Consider the following 9,854-nt stretch of genomic DNA (forward strand, 5'->3'; position numbering starts at 1 on the left):
TATTCTTTGTCCTCGTAGCGGGTAATCATCCTGATGTTTCTGATCCATTCATTGAAGTTGGATCCATCAAAGGTGACTTTCCCACACAAACTCATAAGATTAAAGGAGCCATTAGGATTCGAGCCAGAAGCATTATTTGAAGACATCTGAAAGAGAAGAACAAGTTTAGTGTAGATTTAAAAGAGTCCTTAATAAAACACCCAAATGTAATATTAAGGCTAGGATCCAATCACAATATAATATAACTTAGAAGAGGTATGCCGTAATCTAAGCTATACTATATTTGAAAGGTAGGTGAATGACGATTCACCAATTTCCACCACGAAAACCGAAATATTAGATATTAGGTTTTATTGGATTTTTAGAAATTCCTAGATTCTTTGAGATTCAATGAACTTTTCAAAGGCATGTTTCAATCTCGAGAGTGCCCTCCAAGTTTTGTGACTGGGATACCGAGGATCACAAAACGAGGTGTGAAGTAACCATGCAAATCACTTGGTACCCTTAAAGTTTATCACTCAATCGATGTGCCGGTAAACCACACACGCTCCACCGATACTATAATAAACCTTAAGTCACCCTTTACCTACCTTGTTAAGTCCAAGTTAGTGTGCCGGTTAACCACACACGCTCCACCAACGACTTAGACAAAGTGTAAAGTGTAATTTCATGGATTAGCACCTTATTCACATTTTCCTAAAGTAACTAAGATTGGGAATTTAATAAAACATTTAGTTACTTTATTATATTCATCATACTTTGAATGAGAATTTATAAGTCCTTGTCTTACCCGTTTGGCTAACGACCCTCCACCAGTCAAGCAAGCGGTGGGTGAGAGTAGACACCCATTAAGTCACCATTTTATAGGCCACAACCTTATACCCACCTTATAGACCGGCTTCGTGAATGAGGCGTATTAGCGGTAAGACGACTTTATTCTTATACATATATATATAATTATTAAATCATCATAATATAAGTATAAGGGTTGAATTTTAACTTTTAAAATTCTAGGGGTTGGAACTTAAAGTTTTAACTTAAGTTTACTTGTTCCAAAATTTGAGGGCAAGTTTTGTAACTTTCAAAACTTTTCATTTCTTGTAACTTATGAGTTTAATAGAGTAATAAAATGAAGACTCTTCATTTTTCTAACTCTTGTATTTGTTTTAATGGTTTTAATTCAAGTGTGACTCTTGGTTTTCCATAACTTGAGGACAAGTTATGGACTCCATTAAAACACATTATGATCAAGAATTAATCTACCACATAGGTTACAAATAATTCCTATGATCATCGAAAAGATCATAAGAACAAGAACATGAATATGAACACAATCAAAAATTACATTTAAAACTTTGTAATTTTGATAACTAGTTGTTGTAAATGAATTAGCAAAGACATTACACCACTAAAAACAAGATTTCAATTACCAAAACAGTTTAGGGTAATGTTTCTAATTCATTCCCAACAACTAAATCGAAATTCTGCAATCAGTCGCCCCTACTCGCCGAGTGCATGAACTCACTCGCCGAGTTGGTTGAAGATACTCATGAACTCGACGAGTCCCCCCTATAGACTCGAAGAGTCCATTCGCAGACAGCAAGATTTTCGATTCTTTTTCAACTTTTAAGCACAAATAAGAGCAAACAAGCCTAGGCTCTGATACCACTGATGGGTTTTGAGCATTCTAACACTTCCTAAGTGTACATGCAACCCTAATAACCTTGGATCTATGTTTGTCTAATTATCATGCAAAGTTGAATTCCAAGGTTATATTTCTATCTAGCATACATGGGGAACAATTTTAACTTAAAGTATAGATAGAATAACTTACCTTGTTGTTGTTTGTGTTCCTTGAAACCTTGTGAGCCTAGCACCCCAAGTGTGATGCCTCAAATGCTTCACACAACACCAAATGCTCTTGGAAGAACTTATGAGAGAACACACACTTCTCAAAAATCGGCCAAGCCCTCTTGTTTCTTAGTGTAGCCGATTTTAGGTGGAGAACATGTTTCTTATATAGTGTTGACACATCTAGGGTTACACCCTAATGTGTCATGACTCTTCATTTCCATGACCCATGGGTTTGTAACTCCCATGGAGCATCCTATGGGTGGAACCCAACTTGATAGTCCATGGAGCCTTTTAGCCCACTATACAAGATATGGATGATTTACATAATCAACCCATATATTTAATTAGTTATCTTTTGATCACATAATTAATTCTAAATTAATTCTTGATCAAACTAATCAAATAATATTATTAATATATTAGAACTTATAATATATTAATAATCTCCAAGTGTTATTTCTCTCATTTAGTCTATCCAATTGCACGGTGCCATGCAACCCAAATGGACCATGCCGGGTCGGGTCAAGTACGTACCAGAAATAGTTATGGACTTAGACACCTTATCCAACAAAAGTAGCTTCATATCGACACGTGTGATATAAATAAACTGAGTGGGTCAGGTTGGGAAAACCTGGTGAGTACATAGGGTTTTCAACCCACAATAATATTATTATTATGTTTAATCTTCAAACAAACGATCAACCGAATTATCCATTCCTATTATCTTCTTTACTCTTAAGGATCTACCCTAAAAATTAGCTATTCATCATTCATTTATTCCTAAGGTTTATCCTAAGGAATTGGCACAAAGTCCATCGTCACCGGGTTTAGGCACTAAGTATGCATAGTCGTGAGGGTTTATACAACAGGCACTAAGTCCGCATAGTTTTCGGGGTTTATGTACTAAGTTTGAATAGTCACTAGGGTTTAGGCATCAAGTTTGCATGATCGCCAAGGTTTAGGCACTAAGTCTGCATAGTCGACAAGGTTTAGAATACACCTGGTGAACACATCGTTCACAACCCCAACAGGTTGGGAGCCTACTTGTGGTCCATTAGACTATCTACAATAGTCTGTGGTTGTCATCCATACTCTGCTAGATGATGTGTCCATAATTTGGCTAAAAGGCTTCTCTCATTGTTCACCTCTCACCCTTATCTCATGGTCTATATCACCTCTCATCTCATCATCTGAATAATATTTCATCTACCCATGTTTTACCCAACATATTTTGTAGATATAATATACATATACAGTTTAATTCATTTGAAGCATGTATAAAATCGTTCATCCAACATAGACAACAAGTATTCAGATAATATGCACACATAGCATGTAATTTATATAAAATACTTCGTATCTATGTGTAATATGAAAGTAACTATGCAGTTACATGTTAAGGTTATGATTCCAAACTCGGGAAGCGCCACGCTTTTAACGATTCTATTTTCCTTCGACGAAACCTAGCATTATAATCGCTAAGTTTTAGTCTAATCTTTATTGCGACTAATTATTAGTCTAGATTCATCATTAAATCAAAGTCTACTTTCATGATCTATCAAGTAAGGAACAACCAGGTAGGATCATATCGTAGGTAGGGTCTGTTTGGTATACGAAGTATACTGTTTGGAAATCCCACTTTAAACACCTTACTAAATCACAGCCTGGACATCATTCCCGTAAGTAGATCAATTAGTATAACGACTTTGAATCACTGATAAATCTTATTTCTAGGTTCATAATAACGATATTATATTTAAATATAACCTATATTTAAAGTGTGGTAGGCTTATTTCACTTACATCAGGTTTTTATTAAAAACCGGGCTCCGCTGGAGCAGAGCTTCTAAGCCGTAAAGCTCTTTTTCTTGGAGTCTTCGTGCGCTCCGGGGCTTTTTTCTAGCGCTATGGGAATTTCCTAGGCTTTAGGGGGGTTTAGGGAGTCTAGAGAGAAGTTATAGAGAGAAAGAAAGGCTTATGGTGTAAAGAAAATATGAAGGATTCATCCTTTAATTATAGAGATTTTATCGTAGAGTAGCCCCTAAGATTCGTCTGTATCTTCCACATACGAGCTCCGTTTTCTACATTCTATATATCCACATGTTGTTATTTACGAGTACTACAACTATCCTTTAGACCTCGTCAACTAATTCTCATTCTATCTCTGATTTACAAAATTGTATTCGAATTCATCGCGCGTCAAGATTAGAGACTAAGTTTCGTCCATATCTTTGACATACGAGCACTATTCTCAACATTATCTATATCCAAACGTTGGTATTTATGAGTACTACAACTTTCATTTAGAACCCGCGCTTGAAGAGTAGGGACTAAGCTTCGTCCATATCTTTCTCATACGAGCTCCATTTTCGACTGTATTTTTATCGTTTAACTCCTATTAATTATATCTTCATTTCTCGTTTAGATTAGTTTGGCTAAAAATCGACCGATCTAAAATTCGAATTTTCGGGTTGTGCACTGTTATGCTAAATCTTAAAAAAATCGTAACTTCCTCATAGGAAGTCAGATTTGGATGTTTTTTATGCACGATCTCGGTTTAAAATTGTGACATCCCCAAAATCACGGCCAGAAAAGACCGATTTTCATTTATGCTTTTGAAATAATTTCAGAGTAAATCCTTTTGATTTGAAAGAGTTGCGGAATTTGTTCCCAAAAACAAAACATGATAAAACAATGTTTACCAAAGCATTTCATAAAAGAAATGTATTTTCATTATATAATCAAAACTCGGGGTGTCATGTTCCGATACAGACCAATAAGCATAAACGATAACATTACAAGTCATTCAACAAATATATACATATGCAGACTTGTAAACAAAATAACTTGATAGTTCATCCATCTTACGCCCTTGCGCCACTTCCTGTAATACAAATAAAACTGAGTGGGTCAGGCTTGGGAGCCTGGTGAGCATATAGGGTTTTCAACCCACAATAAATAAATTATATTTAATTTCACCAACCAATCACTATCCCGATTACCCATTCCCATTATCCTCACTTTACGTCCCTAAAACAACATCTATCTCAAGGGACCTAATCTAGGATTTTCATCGGGATGGACATTACTGCTAAGGGGTTTCCGTAACAATAGATATCCTAATGGCAACCATGAGGGGGATAGAGTACACCGGTGAACACATCGTTCACATCACCTACAGGTTATGAACCCGCTAGCGTTCCACGAGACTGTCTAGAAGGAGTCTGTGGTCGTTATCCATACTCCGCTGAATAACTAGGTCAACAACAACAACATCGAGGCCTCTCATCCGTTTATTACACACCAACTATCTACCCATGTTCTACCCAACATATTAGTAGATAAAAATATATATTTTTATACATACTTTAAAACCTGTATAGCATTTTCATCAAGTACATATTTCACATAACAGATGAGGCATACCTACATAACACGTATTTCATAGAAAACAAATCAGATCTATGAGATTGAAGAGAGTGAATATACATTCCCACACATAGCAACAAAATTATACACATAACACGTATTTTGTATAAAATACTTCATAATTATGCGTTAGAAGAAAGTAACTACACACTCACTTGATCAGAAGATGATCGGACAACACTACAGCTTGTAGAAGTAGAAATCCTCAGCAGATCTGGAAGATCTCTACAAAAAAATCGAACTTCTCGCAGGCAGAGCTTCGGCTCGGAAACCACACTTCTTGGGATATTCGGGATCTCTGGACTTGCTTCGGGACTCGGGAATATTACCAGGGCTTTGGGGTGGCTTCGGGGGTTAAAATGCAGAGCTTCGGCATGAAATGAAGGAGAAATGAGCAAATAAGCCCGGACGCCTCGCATCCTATTTATAGAAGGCTGAGGCCTCGCAGTACGCGGGGCGTACTGCCTCCGAAACGTCACTGCATGCGTCATCCGAAGTCCTCGAGTGCGAGTGTCGACATTCTTCGCTGTACGCGGGGCGTACACGAGTACGCGGGGCGTAATCCAGATGAGTCCGGTGACTCGCCTCCGGATAATACCGAGATTTAATAATTAAATTTAATTATTAATTATTTAATAAAATTCGAAAATTCATATCTTCCTCATACGAACTCCGATTTCGACGTTCTTTATATCCACGCGAAGGTGAGACTACGCTCTACAACTTTCGTTTAGACTCTGTCGGCTAATTTTGAATTTATTTTTATTATTTAATTTTAATAGGCCGTGATTGAAAATTTCGTTATAAATTCATAACTTCTTCGTTTGACGTCCATTCTCGCCTAACTTTTTATCGCTTTGATACTAACAACGAGATCTTCGAATCTCATTTAGATCACTAAGGCTAAATATCGCTCTGACGTAAATTGCGCTTTTTACGTCATTCAGCGTTGCTGATTCTGTCGCGAAACTTCGACAGGTCATAACTTCTTTGTTATAACTCGGATTTCGGCATTCTTTATATCCTCGGAAACCTTGTTTCAACTACTACAACATTATCTAAAGATATCAAGTTTATTTTATACTTAAATTTTGACGCTTATTTTTATTCTTAATTAATCAAACCACATAATTAAGCAATTAAGCACAAAACACATAATACTCAAATAATACATTTCTATTATTTCAAAACGGGTTACAAAGGTTAACCTAGACTATTATATCATCATTAATGATAGGCCTAGAAACACAGGCGTTACAGTAGTGGTGGTGGCGGATGCGGTTGTAGTGGTGGGATGGTGGCAGAGGACAAAGGAACGAGCGACGCTTTATAATCATTTATGATTATAACAAGTTTGTTACGTCGGTACGCCGGACGGTTAGAGCGGCAGATGTGAAATATATTACTGATATTGAATCTCAAGATTTCTATTTTATTTTTAATCTCAACAGAACCTATATATATATATATATATATATATATATATATATATATATATATATATACACACACACACACACACACTATAGGTGTGATACTCATGTATTACATGAGTTTAATTAAAAGAAATTTAAATATAAAATTCAAAATATTTGAAAATTTTAAATTTATAAGAAAAGTGAGAAAAACTATTGAATTGTAAAAATTAAAGTGTTTTTCTTTTTTCTTTTATATGTAAACAAATAATTTAGATAAATAAATAAAGGAAATTAATGAAACTTTAATTTAGTAATTTTAAAATTAGAAAGAAAATCTTTTAATGAAATTGATAAGCATCTATTATTACATTTAAATAATATGTGTAATTTTGTAATTAATTAAAAAAAAAACCATAAAATGACATGTAGAATAAAAATTAATTTAAAATAACCACAAAATTAAATGTGGTAAAATCAAATAGAATATGATATGTGGTAAAATGATCTTTATTTATTAGAGTAATATATATATATATATATATATATATATATATATATATATATATATATATATATATATATATATATATATATATACACGTGGATGTACAACAAAAATGTTTTTTTTTTTTTGAAAAATTGTTTTTTGAAAATGGTTGATATAGTATTTGTGATTTTTTTCGCAGTATTGAAAAAAAACATTTTTTTTTTCACATGAAAAATGTGCATATCTACATTTTATTTTTATTCAATAAATATATGAAAATATTGTGTTTTCAACTTTTTTTGCTTTTTGACAATATATATATATATATATATATATATATATATATATATATATATATATATATATATATATATATATATATATATATATATATATATATTGCATGTATACATTTAAAAAAAAATATACGTATTTTTTTAGCAATTCCCTTAATTATACCCAAGTTACAAGTACCTAATGCATGTGAAAAGGTTAGAATGCTAAAGCTAAGTATGTTCAAAGAAAATTTCATTCTCATGTTTCTTCAGATGAATATGTTAGAAGTTAGAGAAAAGAAAAAAAAAAGTATTTGATTTGTTTAATGAAATTTATGGAAATTTTTGTTTTCCAATTAAAAAGCGGTTATTATTTTCAAAAAGTTATCGATTTTTTTCAAATAAATGGGAGTGCAATAAACCAACTTCAATCTTGAATCTTAAATGGATAGCAAAATTTTCATAAAAGTTTTGTCCTTTATAAAAAAAATAAAAGGGGACAAAATTTGATGAAAGCTCACGAATTTTGAGTAAAAAGGATGAAATGTTGTTGAAGAAATCAATTTTTATTGATTTTTAATTTCTGGAACTGACAAAAAGTTGAAAAGTTAAAAATCTGGGTGAAAAATGATATTTTCTGCAAAAAGAGGGCTATCATCTGACATATTTTAGCAAAAGGGTAACAAGTTGTCATTGTACAGTAACTGGAGGGTTAGATTCGGAAATATTCAAAAATGGGGTTTAGATTAGAAATAATACACAAATTTGGTTAGTTTCGGAGTTAAGGGTATAATCTGCCATTTCTTTCAATTTTGAGGGATCATTTCCGAGGATTTGTTCAATAGCTTAAGTTCGCTCCTGTGAAACGGAGTTGACGAACAAATTAGATTCGGAATATTGCAGTCGGAATTTCAAAGTGTTGGAATTGGATCTTCACAATACGAACTTGCAATCTCGCAATCGAAACTGATTTTGGGTTCATAAATTTGGAGTTGATTTTTGCGGTTCGGAATTACATATCAACAATGAGGATTTATCGTTCGTCTCCGAATAGCACCGAGCATTGGAAGGCGTTCGGAGCTCTAGGTTCGGAGGTTGCAATCGATTCGGAGGTTTATCATTCGCAGTTCTAGGCTCGGAAGGAACCGGATTCGCAACTATAACACAAATTGAAGTCGTTCGGAGTTCTGGAACTCGCATTCTCTTTATGGAAGTGACCCACCTCTGTGTTCATACTCCGAGTCTTCGGAATCAATCTCTCGGAATCAGATACAATCGGAACGAATCGAATCGGAATTTGCAAACGGTAATCGGAGTCGGAGCTATTTGATTTTGTTTGAGAAATCGATTTTATAATCGGAGGATTATCAGATTCTGGTTTTCGCATCTATCATTTGAAATCGAAACATTCTTCGTCGTCCAAAAGCTTCAAATTGAAATCAAAATCTGAATTAATATCACCAATCGGAAAGCCATCATCAGAGGATTGAATCGGAATTTTATTACATTCGGAACTTGAAACTTCATCCGGAATTGATAGTCACGAACATGGAAATCTCATTATCAAATTCGAAATCGTAGAGCTCATGATCGGAGGAGTTCGTAACTAATAATCCCGTTCGGAATTTCATTGGAAATAGGAAACTGAATGAAGACGTATTTCAAATTTGACTTTTCTAAGTCAAAGAACGAGATGTTATTCACGTTTCTCAGTTAAATGGGGAAGAAGATGAATGGTTTGCAGTTTCGGTCCCCAGAGTTTGAACAAATTGGCATTTTCAATCAACTTTCACAATCCTTTACAAATTTATGGGTTTTACCATTAGAATTTTCCAATCTTGACAAATTCTACTAGATTTCTTTATTCTTCCCAGATTTCTTGGATTTTATTTGTTTTTACCCCTTCTTACCAAAATATTCTCACTTCTTATCATTTTTCTTTGGTCTTATTGTTTTTAATCCATTCTAAATAAATTGCCTCTTATTCTATTCTTTTTGCCCAATATTTGAAAACCGAAAAATACAAAATTAATTTTTGTTATTTTTTGGGTTTATTTATTTATTTATTTTGGAGAATCGTGAATATTCGAAATGATTTTATTTCATCAAATCTGATGGGTTTTGAAGATCTAATTTGACAAACTCGCTCATTATGACAAAGCAAATTATACAACTTACTCTATAAGATAGCGAACATTGTTGGTGATTCTTTTTAACTTTCCGGATTCTCTCCATGGTATTTGTTGAAGATTCGGGGGGGGGGGGGGGGGGGGGGAGGGGGGGGGGAGTTCGTATTTGGAAGATGATATTTCTTTCTCCCACTTTGAAGACCCCATGCACTAATGAGTCCCACAATTTAGGACGAGACTGCTAAGAAGATCGAAAATATGAT

Source organism: Lactuca saligna, chromosome 8 (genome assembly GCF_052625555.1).
Source record: "Lactuca saligna cultivar CGN05327 chromosome 8, ASM5262555v1, whole genome shotgun sequence".
Taxonomy (NCBI): Eukaryota; Viridiplantae; Streptophyta; class Magnoliopsida; order Asterales; family Asteraceae; genus Lactuca; species Lactuca saligna.